This window comes from Cavia porcellus, unplaced genomic scaffold (assembly GCF_034190915.1).
Source record: "Cavia porcellus strain 051 isolate PalLab524CR breed Dunkin Hartley unplaced genomic scaffold, mCavPor4.1 scaffold_23, whole genome shotgun sequence".
Lineage (NCBI taxonomy): Eukaryota > Metazoa > Chordata > Mammalia > Rodentia > Caviidae > Cavia > Cavia porcellus.
This window is the reverse complement of record NW_026947506.1, coordinates 18,564,008-18,579,388: the sequence shown is the minus strand read 5'-3', so window position 1 is coordinate 18,579,388 and position 15,381 is coordinate 18,564,008. Positions and strand designations below refer to the sequence as shown.

The following is a 15,381-nucleotide window of genomic DNA, read 5'->3' as shown; positions in this document are numbered from 1 at the left end:
AGGAAAACCTATCAGAATCACAGCAGACTTCTCAGCACAAACAATAAAGTCAAGAAGAGCATGGAGTGAAGTATTCCAGATCCTAAAGCAAAATGATTTCCAACCAAGACTGATATATCCTGCAAAACTATCATTCAAAATAGATGGTGCAATACGATACTTCCATGACAAAGAACAGCTGAAGAACTTCATGAACACCAAAACGACCCTGCAAAAAATATTGAAAGACAGTTTAGATACACAAAGGAAAAAAACCACTAAGCAAAGCAAATAATTAAACAGAACAGAAAGATAAAGATGCAACAGCAGAGAGATAACATTCCTACAATTAACCAGCATTTAACAGTAATAACCATTAATGTAAATGGTCTCAATGCACCAATCAAAAGAAACAGACTAGCAGAATGGATCAAGAAACAAAATCCAACCATATGCTGTTTACAGGAAACCCATCTAACCCAGAAGGATACTCACAGACTGAAAGTCAAAGGATGGAAAACAATTCTTCATGCAGCAGGAATCCAAAAAAAGGCAGGAGTAGCCATTCTGTTTGCAGACAATGTGAACTTTAAACCAACAATGACCATAAAGGACAAAGAAGGTCACTACATACTCGTAAGGGGAAAACTCCAAGAGGAAGAGATAACTATCTTAAATATATACGCACCAAACTCCAGAGCACCCAGTTATATAAAACAATTATTAACAGAAATGAAAACTCAAATTATCAGTAACACAATTGTAACAGGAGACCTTAATATGCCACTGACACCAAGGGACAGATCAACCAGACAGAAAATGAGCAAAGAAATAACAGAACTGAATCACACCTGTGAAGAAATGGGTTTGATAGACATATACAGAATGTTCCACCCAACAACATCAGAATACACATTCTTCTCAGCAGTACATGGATCATTTTCTAAAATAGACCATATATTAGCTCACAGAACATATTTAAACAAGTGCAAAAGAGCTGAAATCATCCCTTGCATGTTATCAGATCATAGCGCTCTGAAATTAGAAATTAATGATAAAAGATACTGCAAAAATCCCATAAACACATGGAAACTGAATAACACACTCTTGAGTAATCAGTGGGTCACAGAAGAAATTAAAGAAGAAATTAAACAATACCTAAAAGAAAATGAAAATGCAGATACAACTTACCGGAATCTGTGGGATGCAATGAAAGCCGTCCTGAGAGGAAAATTTATTGCACTGAGTTCCCACATCAGGAAAACAGAACGAATACAAATAAATAACTTGATGCTACACCTCAAACAGCTAGAAAAAGAAGAACAAGTCAAGCCCAAAGCCAAAAGAAGAGAGGAAATTATAAAAATCAGAGCAGAAATCAATGCAATAGAGACTAAGAAAACAATCCAAAGAATCAACAAATCAAAGAGTTGGTTCTTTGAAAGAATAAAGAAAATCAATAAGCCCCTAGCCAACCTTATTTAAAAAAGGAAAGAAAAAGCTCAAATTCATGCAATAAGAAATGAAAAAGGAGAAATCACTACAGACCCAATAGAAATACAGAAGATCATCAACACCTATTTTGAAAACCTCTACTCTCAAACGTTTGATAACACATAAGAAATAGACAGATTCTTAGAAGCATATGAAGTGCCAAAGCTAGATCAAGAGGGTGTAAAACTGCTGAATAACCCAATCTCTGCTAATGAAATTGAAAATGTAATTAAGTCCTTACCTACAAAGAAGAGCCCAGGCCCAGATGGATTCACTGCAGAATTCTACAAGAAATACAAAGAAGACCTAATGCTGACACTCCTCAAACTATTCAATGAAATTGAAAGGGAAGCAATCCTTCCTAAGTCATTCCTGGAAGCAAATATTACTCTAGTACCAAAACCTGAGAAAGACCCAACTAAAAAAGAGAACTATAGACCGATCTCCCTAATGAACACAGATGCAAAAATCCTCAATAAAATATTGGCAAATAGGATCCAGCAAATCATCAAGAAGATTATACACCATGACCAAGTGGAATTCATCCCAGGAATGCAAGGATGGTTCAACATATGCAAATCAATAAATGTAATCCATCATATCAATAAAGCCAAAAATAAGAATCACATGATCATTTCTATAGATGCAGAAAAAGCCTTCGATAAGGTCCAACATTTATTCATGATAAAAACTCTACAGAAAATTGGAATAAATGGTCTTTACCTCAATATAATAAAGGCCATTTATGACAAACCAACAGCTAGCATCATACTAAATGGCCAAAAATTGAAAGCCTTTACTTTAAAATCAGGCACAGGACAAGGATGTGCTTTATCACCACTCCTATTTAATATAGTACTGGAAGTACTAGCCAGAGCAATTAGGCAAGAAAGAGAAATAAAAGGGGTAAAGATAGGAAAAAAAGAAGTTAAGTTGTCATTGTTTGCAGATGACATGATACTCTACATAGAAGACCCCCTAAGCTCCATTGAAAGACTCTTAGATACAATAAATAAATTCAGTAATGTGGCTGGATACAAAATCAATACTCAGAAATCAATAGCATTCCTATACTCAAACAACAAAATCACAGAGAGGGAAATAAGAGAAACTGGAGTATTCACATTAGCAAGCAAAAAAATGAAATATTTAGGAATTACTCTTATGAAAGAAGTGAAAGACTTATACAGTGAAAACTATAATACACTGAAAAAGGAAATTGAAGATGATCTCAGAAAATGGAAAGACATCCCTTGCTCATGGATAGGAAGAACAAACATTGTGAAGATGGCCATTCTCCCAAAAGTCATACAGATTCAATGCAATCCCAATAGAAATACCATCAACATACCTTATAGATCTAGAGAAATCACTCCTAAATTTCATCTGGAACCAGAAGAGACCTAGAATCGCAAAGGCAATTCTAAGCAGCAAAGACAAAGCAGGAGGCATCACAATCCCTGACTTGAAGTTATACTACAAAGCAACAGTAGTAAAATCAACATGGTATTGGAATCAAAACAGAGCCGAAGATCAATGGAATAGATTAGAAGATACAACCACAACTACAAACACACTCAACCACCTTATCTTTGATAAAGGAGCCAAGCAGGTTCACTGTAAGAACGACAGTCTCTTTAATAAATGGTGCTGGAAAAACTGGCTCTCCATTTGCCGAAAACTAAAGCTAGACCCATGTCTATCACCATGTACTAAATTAAAATCTAAATGGGTCAAAGATCTGAATATTAAAACAGAAACACTAAATCTATTGGAAGACAAATTGGGTAGAAACCTTGGAGACATAGGAGTAGGTAGAGAATTCATGAACAGGACTCAAACCGCACGGGAAATACTTCCCAGAATCAATAACTGGGACCACTTCTTATTAAAAAGTTTCTGCATGTCAAAAGAAATCTCCAACATAGTGAAAAGAAAACCCACAAACTGGGAAAAGATTTTAGTGAACTCTCTCTCAGACAAGGGACTCTTGTCTAAAACATATAAAGAATTAAAAAAACTCAGACCTCCAAAATTCAAAGATCCAATCCAAAAATGAGCATCTGAGATGAATACGCAATTCTCAGATGAAGAAATGCAAATGGCAAGTAAATACATGAAAAAATGCTCATCATCATTGGTCATTAGAGAAATGCAAATTAAAACCACACTGAGATACCATCTCACTCCTGAAAGAATGGCCAAGATCAAGAAAACCAACAACAAATGCTGGAGAGGCTGTGGGGAAAAAGGAACTCTCCTGCACTGTTGGTGGGAGTGTAGACTGGTACAGCCTTTGTGGAGGTCTGTCTGGAGGTTTCTCAAAAAGTTGGGATTGGAAATCCCATTTATTCCAGCTATTCCACTTCTAGGCATATTCCCAGAAGAACTGAAAGCATCATACCACAGTGATATATGTGCACCTATGTTTATAGCAGCACAATTTGTAATCGCCAGATGTTGCAAACAACCCAAGTGTCCATCAACTGAGGAATGGATAAAAAAGTTGTGGTATTTCTATACAATGTAGTATTATTCAGCTATAAAGAAGGATCACATTGAGATATTTATCAATAAATGGGCGCAGCTTGAGACCATACTCATAAGTGAAATAAATCAATCTCGCATGTGTGAATACCGTATAGTTTCCCTAATGTAAGTAATGATTCGAATATATAAAAATATGTGGTAATCATGATTCCCCATTATGTGGCCTTGAAGCCTTATAAAGTTTTCACTTATTAATTGGAAAGGCTTTATTCTGGGCTTCTTGATATGGAAATATCTGAAGCTATAGTATATGAAGTTTTATCCAAATATTTCAAGGAAAAAGACAGACACTATGGTAACTACTATTCTTTAAAAAAATTATTTAGTTATTTCTTATGTTTATTTTAATTAAGGGAAAAATTAAAAAAATTAGGATATGTAATAGTAACTCTTTTCGATTTCCTATTAACTTGTTTTGAAGTCCTGTAATACTCCCACGATCTTGTTTTGACTGATTAGACTCTGTTCCATTCTGTGCGATAGTATCAAGTCTGAGGGTATAGGCAACTACTTTGAAGGCAATAAGATTCACTAAGATGCCCATTCTGGTTTGACTATTGTCTCCTTTGGAAGTCCTGTAATGTTTACAATGCCTAAGTTTTATTAGTCTTGTTCTCTATTGTTTTGTCCAACTTTATAATATCTAATGAGATAGACAATTCTTTTTAAGGAAACAAGAGACAACGTTGATAACCATTGTTAATAACCTTGTAATCTGTTCTACATCATGTGCTATGTCTATCCTTGGTTTTGACTGACAGCTTTGTTTTGCCATATTTGACTTTATTCTCTCCCCCCCCCAAAAAAAGTAATAAGAACTAAGGAGTAATAAAATCCAAAATGTGTAAATTTTGTTGTAAAAAAGAGAGGAAGGAAAAAAAAAGAGCTCTAACGGATATAACAGCAAGTGTGTTTAGGGGTGTTAAATAGCTGACTATATTAATGTTTTTGGATCATTGAACACAGCTGTTTGCAGTCTCTCTGTTTGAATGTCTACTTTGTATTCTTTGATACTGTGATTTGAGCAACTATTTCCAAGATGATAATATGTAATCTATTAACAGGTGATCTCTTACTGTTATGTTTTTTTTTGTAGTTCTGTATTATGTGTAACCTTACACTGCTTTGTTTTGTTTTGTGTTTTTCTCTTTTTCCTCTTAAATAAAAAAAAACAAAGTATTTGTTCATCATGCGTCATAAGATCAGTTCTTATAAACCGTTTATAGGTTCTACGCATGCGTGACTCTTAATATGTATATCTATTCTTTCTATATTAGAGGGAGAAACAAAACATAGCAAGACAAACCATATTCCTATAAACACATAAAACAAAAAAGACATAAAATTGCTGTACAAGGAGTTCTACCATGGTTACTGTATTGTCTCTTGTTATCAGCAATAGAATTGGCTATATCATCAAATGTAGTATAATGGAATACATCAGTACATAACAGTATTAATAAAAACACAACTTTGTAGGTAGTGTAAAACTATAAAAACAGATAGTAATCAAACCAGGATGGGTATTGTAGTGAATCCTTACATCTTCAGTGTAGTTGCCTATAATTTCAGACTTGATACTATCAATCATAATAGTTTTAAATAAAATCTATCTATACCAAACAGCAGTCAAACAAACCAGATTTGGGCTCCAGATCAAGTTAATAGGAAATTAAAGATGATTATTGTGTTATGTCCTGATATTTTTGGGATAGCTGTCTGAACCCTCAGATCTAGTGCATGTAGACAAACTGGGACAGAATAAATTCTATCTAAGCAGAGCAGTATGAGTAATATGGGTTTTAATTCCTGACACACTATTAACAATATCTTCTGCCATTTAAGACTAATCCTCCCCTTTCACTCCCCCAGGGTGCACTGTGCATTTTTGGGTTTCACCAACACCCTCGGTTTTAAATTGGGGGGCAACCTGCTATTTACCTAAATGGTTCCAAGCCTTGTCCCTCCTGGACTTGACCTCTAGTTGTACTCCTTTGCTTATTAAAGCCTGTCTTTCAACCTATCCACAAATGCCCCTATTACTCTCTGGTTCCCTGTCACATAAAGCATTGTTTTCTCATATTTGATTTTTGGTACATATACCCTTTTTCAAGTTAATTATATTTCCTATAAAGAGCATCTTGGTGGACCCTACTTCCTGATCTACTCTGTGATTCTCTTTTTTTATTTAGTGTATCAAGGTCATCTATATTAGAGATTATAGGCAACCTTCTCTGCCTCATTTCTGTTGTGCTCTTTTTTTGCCATTAGTTATCTGTTTGTCTTCTTCATTTTGCTTTCTGCTCCATTCATTGAGGCCTCTCTGCCACTGTTCCTGGAATCCTGATATTCTCTGTAGAGTTGGTTTGGTGGTCGCAATTCTCCCAGTTCTTTGTCTTGGATGCATCTTGTTTCTCCATTAATTTCTAGATATAGTTTTTCAGGGTACATCAATCTGGGCTGGAGGTTATTTTCTTTCAGGGCTTGAAATACTTTGCTCCGATCTCTTCTTGATTTGATGGTCTGTGTCGAGAAGTCTGCTGTAATTTTGATGGGTTTTCCTTTATAAGTGATGTTTCTTGTCTCTGACAGCTTTTAATATTGTTTTTATATTGAATTTCTGGGATCTTTATTATATGCCTGGGTGTGGCTCTGTTTTAGCTGTAGGTAGCTGGAGTTCTGTATGCCTCATACATCTGAATATCATTTCCTTTTCCTACGTTTGGGAAGTTTTCCTTAATTATTTCTGTGAATAGTCTTTGTATATCCTTTGTTTGTACCCCTGCTTCTTCATTTACATTCTTTATTCTTAAGTTATAGATCCTCTTATTGTCTTCTAGCCTTTGTATTGTTACTGCTTGTTTCCTTTTAATTTTTAAGAAATTTTTCTTTTCATGATCCCACATTGCAAACCTGTCTTCCAGTTTGGATAATCTATCCTTAGTTTCTTTCAAGCAGTTTTTCCAGCTTTCAATGGAAATTTTAATTTTCTGGTAATCTCTTTGAACCTGCTTCATGTATTCTATGTTTTCTTTATATTCTTCATCAAACAATTCTCTCCTTTTTGTATGTCCCTCCATTCTTTTGTCTGTGTCTTCTTGAGAGGTGCTTGGCATTTCTTTTATTAATCTATTTATATCTTGCTTTACTTGGTTAAATATTTCACTTTTGAACTCATCTATGAGGTCCTGAAGATATCTCTTTATATCCACTGGTGCCGTGTCTGATATTGCATGTTTGCTGGGCTCAACCTCCTTTATATTTACCTTTCCTAGATCAATGTTCTCAGGGTTGGGAGCTGGGGACTTTTTCTTGTTGCTTCCTCTTCTCCTATTTTTTGTTTCTTCCATACAGGCATATATAGGAGGCCCCAGTCTCTTTCTTTGTTGGCTACAATTTTTCTGGAGTGCATTGACTAGGTGATCCTGCCCCCTCCAGTGTATTATTGTGATGCAAACAGGGGCAGCGAATGCTGGCCTCTCTCCTCTAGGTCAGCCAACTTGTGGAGGCCTTCACTGTGTTAGTGTGTGCCGTGCATGTAAAGAATTGGTTTGGGATGACTTATTGGGCCTTGGCCAGGGGTGTGACCCAAGCCAAGGACACCGCACCAATCCCGTATGGGAAGAGAACAACTGGCTAAAGTCACTGCTGTTCTTTGTTCTTGCCAGTGCTGCCTCATCCCAAGATGTGGAACCCTTTTCTGTGGAAGTTTTATTCCTGGTACTCACTGCAGGTAGATGGCAGGTCCCCCACCAACTTGGCTCTCTGTTGGGCCTGCCAACCCCCAACCTCAGTCTAACTGCGGTTCCAGTGAGTCAAAATGGCAGCTCGGCAGTCGCAGCTGCACGAGTTCGGGCAATACAGTGGGAGCATCAAACCTTTAGATATTCCATTAGTAGCACCAGGACTGCCTGCTTGATTGGTTCTTCTCACTTTAGTTTCTTCCTGGGTCGAGAGGATCTTTCTCCCTCTGTTTGGGACTCCCCACACTGTTATTTTCCATCTAAGTTGACTACCTCAGGGAGCTTCTGTGATCTACTCTTATCTATCTGCCATTTTTACTGGAAGCCTTAATACCTACTTTAAAAATCTTTACTCAGGGAGGATGAAAAATATAGAAGAAATGGACAGATTCCTAGATACATATAAATTACTAAAGCTGAGTCAAAAATATATATAAAAATTCTGAATAATACAATATAAGTTAAAGAGATTGAAAACATAACTGAAATTTTACCAAAAAGAAAAGCTAAGGTCCCAATGGATTCACTCCTGAATTCTGTAAAAAATTTAGAGAAGATTTAATGCCAAAACTTCCTGAACTCTTTAATGAAATTCTAACTAACTCTTTCCTATAGGTAAGTATTACCCTGATACCAAAACTAGAGATCTATCCAACCAAAATAGAGAACTACAGGCCAATCTCTCAAAAGAAGATAGAGGCAAAAATCCTCAATGAGATCCTGAGCAATAGAATGAATCAAATCATCAATAAGATTATGTACAATGACTACATGGGACTTATTCCAGGTGTGCAGGTATGGTTCAACACATGCAAAACAATAAATGTAAAAGACCACATCAAGGAGTCAAACATAAAAATATGATCACCTTAGTAGACATAGAAAAAGCTTTTGATAAAGTTCAACCCTCATTCATGATAAAAACCCTACAGAAAATTGAAATAGATGGTCTTTACCTCAATCTGATAAAAGCCACCTAGGACAAACCGACAACCTATATCATACTAAATGGACAAAAACTGAAAACTTTCACTCTAAAATCAAGAACAAGACAAGGATGTCCACTATCACAACTCCTATTCAGTATATTTCTGGAAACATTAGCCAATGCAATTTAGACAAGAGAAAGGAACAAAAGGAATAAAAAATAGGAAACAAGGAAGTTAAATTATCATTATTTGCAGATGACATGATATTCTACATAAAAGACCCCCAAAATGCCATTAAAAGACTTCTAGATTTAATAATCAAATTCAATATCATACAAAGGAACAAAGAGAACACTCAAACACCCATAGCATTCCTGTATAGAAGCAAGAAACTCACTGAGAGAGAAATCAAGGAAACATCACCTTTTATAATAGCATGAAGGAAAATGAAATATGTAGGACTCAATTTAACAAAGAAGTGAAAGACCTATATTTTGAAATCTACAGTGCTCTGAAACAAGAGACTGAATAGGATATCAGAAAACAGAAAAATATCCTTTGATCATGGATAGGCAGAATCAACATAATGCAGGGATTTAGCTCAATGGCATAAGGGCATGCCTGGCAAGCGCGAGGTCATAAGTTCAATCAAAAAAAAAAAAAAGAACAATAAAGAATCAACATAGTGTAAATGACCATAATCCCAAAATTGTTATACAGATTTAAGGCAGTCTCAATCAAAATACTATTAACATACTTCACAGAATTAGAGGAAAATATTTGTAAAATTCATTTGGAATCAGAATAAAACTAGAGTAGGTAAAACAATTCTTAGCAGCAAAGGCAAGAAATGGGGCATTACAATTCTTGACTTGAAATTATAGCACAAAGCTACTGTGAGAAAAACAACATGGTAACAATAAAAACAAAACAAAACAAAAAATAACTCAAAAAAAACAGACCTGAGGATCAATAGTTACATGCAAAAACAACTGCAAATGCACTCAGCCACCTTATCTTTGAAAAAGGAGTCAAACATATCCACTGGATGAAAGACAATCTCTTTAATAAAAGGTGCAGGAAAAACTGGTCTTCCTCATGCCCAAGACTAAAATTAGATCTGTGTCTATCAGCATGCACTAAACTAAAATCAAAACGGATTCAAAGACCTAAATATTAAAACAGAATCATTAAATCTACTAGAAGAGAGAATAGAATTAAAGACATAAGTGGAGGCAAGGATTTCATGAACAAAATCCTCACGGCACAGAAAATAACAAAGAATAATTGGGATATTGTCCTACTAAAAAGCTTTTGAAAAACAAAATAAATCACCAATAGACTGAAAAAATAACCTACAAAGTGGTAAAAATTTTAGCCAGTTGTCGTTCAGACAAAAGACTTATGCTGAGAAAATATAAAGCACTGAAAAAAAACCAGACACCTAAAATTTCAAGATCCAATCCAAAAATGTGTATCTGAGATGAATATACACTTCTCAGAGGAAGAAATACAAATGATGAATAATATATGGAAAAAATGTTCAACATTGGTCATTTGAGAGATGCAAATTAAAACAACACTGAGATTCCATGTCACCCCAGAAAGAATCACTATCATTAAGAAATAAATCAATAACCAATGCTGGAGGAGCTGTGAGAAAAAGGAACTTTTCTTCACTTGGTGGTACTGTAGCCTGGTGTAGCCACTATGGAAATCAATGTGGAGATTCTTCAAAAAGCTAACGTTAGATGTCCCATTTGACTCAGTTATCCCCCTCTGTGTATCTCCTTGGAAGAATTAAAAATATCATACCACAGGAACATATGTGTACCCATGTTTATAATAGCATAGTTTGTAACAGTTAAATCCTGGAAACAACGTAGGTGCCCATCAACTGAGGAGTGGATGAAGAAGTTATGGTTTTTACTATAATAGAGCACTACTTGGCCATACAGGATTCATCTGAGGCATTTCTAGATAAATGAATGCAACATGAGACCATACTCTTTAAGTGAAATAAATCTGACTCGTGTAAACATCACATTATCTCCCTGGCATGAGAAACTAACAGAGCAAAGAAGGACACAAATGTACAACACATATTGTGAAATGGGAAAAAAAACTGTTCAAAAGGAAAGAAGAACTAGGGTGGGGAAAAGGAAGTAAAGGAAAAGGAAATAATTATTTTAAAAGAAGATAAAATGGAAATGAAGCTTTTTAAATGGGGAAGGGAAGATGGGCTGCAGGGAGCAGAGGGGATTGGGAAAAAAGAGGGATCAAAATATATCATATATCAGTACAAGTTTCCTATGATGAATATGATCATTGTGTATATCCATAATGTACCAATAAACTTAATAATAAAAATGGAAAAAAATTAAAATTTCAGAAAATGCAGGCTAGTGGATCATAATCCACAGAACAGTAAGCCCAGAACACAGGGCTCCTTGCCTGACAAATGAAAAAATTTTACTTTTTATTTTTCATCAAAGTGTCGTGAACAATCAATTCATGCTTTGTAGGAAAAGAGGATGGAATTCGACCTACAAAGTTTGAAACACACCTCATGCATTTATGACCCATTACTAATAACAAACATATATTCAGATAACAAACACATTATTGTTCATGAAAGAATCCCAAGTTAACAGGTGATTTTGCATCCGAATAAATGCACCAAAACTGCCAAAGCTATTGACTCCCAATGATCTCATTTGTTTTCACCAAACAATACTGAGTTTTTTAAAAAATATAATCTTTTGCCCAGTTATGTTATTCAGATAAAATATAGTCATTATTAGCATAATAGTAATCTGAAAAGTACATTGAAATACTTGCTGGAAAGGAATTAGTTATCCTCTACTTACTTTTTTGTCTTATAGAATATTCTGGCTCCATAAAACTTAAGGACAATTTGGCTAGCCACACCCTCCTACATGTAAATAATACTGTTGAATTATAACATACTGTTGAATAATAACATTGGTAAATAGTACTGTTGAATTAATGAAGAAATGGAACATACAACAATCTAATTAAAGCAAACATGAACACAGACAACCTTCCTAAGAGAACTTCTGGAAATAGGAGCTGTCACATTTCTTTCCACCAGCTGATCTATTCTCCCACCTCCTCTTCAATATCAATGTCTTTTTTCAGGGGAAAATTAGTAGAAGTTAGGTTAGAATTGTGTTACTTTAGTATCATTCCTCTTACTTGTCCCCAAGCAAGCAACGCACAAACACTTATCACAAATAGTTTGAAGATAGCAGCTCTGGAAGAACCCTAGGAAGTGGCACTCTGACAAATTCTTGAGGTGCGTAGGTTGGCCAGTGACATCTCAGAACCTGGGGGTACCATGTCTGCCCTGGAGCCTCCCTGCACCAGCACTCTAAGGAAGGGGCAGTACCAACTCACTCACAAAGAGGTTGCAGTTTCCAAAAGCCACCCCAGGCCCATGCTCCATCACTCGCTAGCAGCTGTCCTCTTTCATCTGCTTGAATGATGCCCCCCAGATGGTATCTCTATCCTAAGAGAGCAAACTATTCAAGGACAAGGACACCTCGACACCTGGTGCTCAACTCTGGGAAACTGACACCTTGGAAACGCAATGATTTAACTTCTTTAGGCTTGCAGAGTCCTCATATATAAAATAAGAAAGAAATTATCTCTGCTGTGAGGACTAAGTGATAAACCAACTAACCCATTAGCCAGCAGGGGTAAAAACAAGTGCCTTTCAGGTGTCTTATGAAGACAGCAGGTGGAGCTGAGTGTGGCAGTACACACCAAATATAATCCCAGCTACTTGAGAAGCTGAGGCAAGAGGATCATAAATTACAATGCAGACTGGGCAACTTAGCAGTCCCTGTTTCAAAATAAAGCTCTTAAAACGTGAGGCTGGGGAAGGAAGTGTATCTCAGTGGTGGAGCACTTGTCTAGCATGTGCGAAGGCCTAGGTTCAGTTACCAGTAAAACACACACACACACACACACACACACACACACACACACACACACACACATACAGATTACAGACAGGGTAAAGTCCTTAAAATACATGAGGTCACATCTTCCTGCCCACCACACTGCACTGCACACTACACTGCACTGCACACTGCACTAAAAGTCAGATGGATCCGCCCTTCATGGGTCTCCGCAGAAGTCCTGGGAGATCCAAGCAGGTGACCCAACAGCTGGAAAATCATGTTTCCTGTGGGAACAGTGTCTTCACTGAAGAGTTGAATACTTCACCAGCACTTTGGTCTCAAGGAAAGAAGGACTGAAAGGCCCATCCAATGGGCAGAGTAACAGGGACTGACAGGCAGCACAGGGCATCCTCTGCAGTTATTCTAAAGAACGAAGTTAGCCCTGTGCCTTACTCACAGAAGTACTCTCAGTGGAGGCAGCACCAGAATAAAACAGAAACCTGGATGCAGAATCTTACAGGAGCTTCAGATGCCGCTGTGTGAGAGACAGCTGTGGGGAATGGGTGGTAACTCGCCTTCCCTCCCAGTGCTTTCCAGGGTGGCGGTGTGGAAACAGGAAGGAGGATTCATCTCTGTGGCCCCTGAAGGCATGGGGCAGGGTGCACTGGTGAAGAGGCTGACACTAACAGTATTTCTATGAAGAATCCTTCTGAGAAAGAGCAGCGGGCAAAGCATCTCCCTTTCCTCACCCAGCCCCTGTTCTAAGCTTAGCTAAGCCTGTGGCCAAAACTTTGCAGTACCAGGCCCAGCCGTGTGCAGAATCAATCACGTCCTAACTCACTGACAGCCATCAGCACTTTCTATATCTCATCAGAAAACATAAAATCACTAAAAGCTTCCTTGAGACTCTCTTTGGACCCTTTCAGCATTTCTCACCCATGAAAAAGAGGAGACCATCCTCATAATATGGGGGAAACAGAAGCAGACAGCACAGGTCTGAGTGTGACTCAGTCTGCAGTGAGGTCATTGCTCACTGGACCGGGAACTCAGGCTGCATGGTGGCGGGTTTTTAGGGCTAACTCATCCTGTGTGTGCGCTTTGCCACACATCTCACCACTTGCCCTTCTCCGCTCTCTCATCTTCAGGAAATAGCCTGAAAGCTCTCAAGGGAGGACAGGGCAGCAGTCTTGTTTTGCGGGAGTCCACTCACTGACGTGGCCACATTTTAACCAGTGGTGCACATCCTTCCCACCACGCTCCGACTCCCAGGTCTCTGCCCTCCAGAGACACAGATGTGGGCACAGAGGAAAAGCAGGCTGGCTCCCTGGGGTCTGACAAAAAACTAAGATCCAAACATCCACCAGCCAGGAGCTGTATGTTAGTGTTGCAGGATTCATGCAACAATTGCAAATACATGAACTTGCCTGGGAACAATCTCTATATCATATTTGTTAATTTTTTTTTTAAAAAGTAACCTAAAAAAGAATATATTACAGTTTCAGTCCATTTCTGTACAAATAAAAAGTACACAATCAATACTATATGCATGTAATAAACATAAGATCTGAGAGAGGTACAATCAACTGAAAATAATTGTTATTTCTGAACAAGGTAGGTTTCTCTTTCCTATTGAAGTGACTTAGAATGATAAAGTATTGTCAGTGCCAGAGACTATCAGATAACTGATACTGTAGTAGGTATCTAGTTAAAATTAAACACAATTCTACTAAGAAAGGGAGAGAGGTCAGAAAACACAAAGCATAAAAAGCTTCAATGAGTGATGGGAGGGGGCAACCAGCTTTTGGGACCAAAGTCTCCAACCCCACTTAGTTTCAGGATTGAGAGACTTGATAAGCCTCTGGCAGCAGGTCGGCATCTGGGATAAGTTTTCTTGGTCATAATGATTAGGTTTCCTGGTCATAAGAACAAAAAGATTCCTCACCCCAAAGGATATAAATTTTTCAAACAGGAAGAGAGCCAAACAAGAGAAACCGTGGCTACCTAGCAACAAAGAATGAGGAGAGTTCTCACCCCAAAAAGATGCTGACTGGTACAGCTTTTCAAGGATAGGGTTTTCATCCCTCATCAGGAAAACCAACCTCATTCTTCCTTTCCTTCATTTCTCATGGAAAAAGGCACTTCTAGCTTGTGGGTTCATGACCGTCTCAGAAAAGACTTAAAAATATAAAATCAGGAAACTAGGCCACTAGGTCTGTCCCCATCTCTGGCACTGACAAGTTCTGTGACTCTGGACAAGTTACTAAGCCTCTCAGTATGTTAAACATAGCTTTCTAATAGCTCACACATTACACATTACAGTGTGAGCATGCAGAGCCTGGATCCCAGGAAGCCCCTCCTGGTAATGTTGACCACAGCTGCTACTGTCTTGATGAAACGGATGATGATATCAGTGACTATACCTATCAGAGGACAATGACCAGGAATGTACATTTCACAGAGGCCCTTTTTGAGAATCACTGCCTACATGGTGACTCCCTTGGGTGAAGTAAAGCCAAACAACAGGATATGAGCCTTGAGAGCCACATAAAGCAACCAGGGTAAAGTGATCTCAGAATTTCTACAAAAACAAGCAGAAAAACTTATATTTAATTTTGAAAGGCAAGAAATATTTAATGGAACAAAATGGGAACACTTGAGTTTAAAGATTCCCTTGACTGACGAGGGCAGGGTGAGTGTGAAACCTGGGAAATCCAAGTGAAACATGTTGGTAAAAAATGCCCACGTGCATATGCAGAA

The 15,381-nt window shown here is 37.5% G+C and overlaps 1 protein-coding gene across 5 annotated transcripts in view; it reads right to left on the bottom strand.

The window, feature by feature from the left end:
- The window catches only part of LOC134472453 (BMP-binding endothelial regulator protein-like), a 262,792-nt gene that overhangs the window by 216,522 nt on the left and 30,889 nt on the right, over positions 1–15,381 (bottom strand). The gene's annotated exons all lie outside the window — the stretch shown is intronic.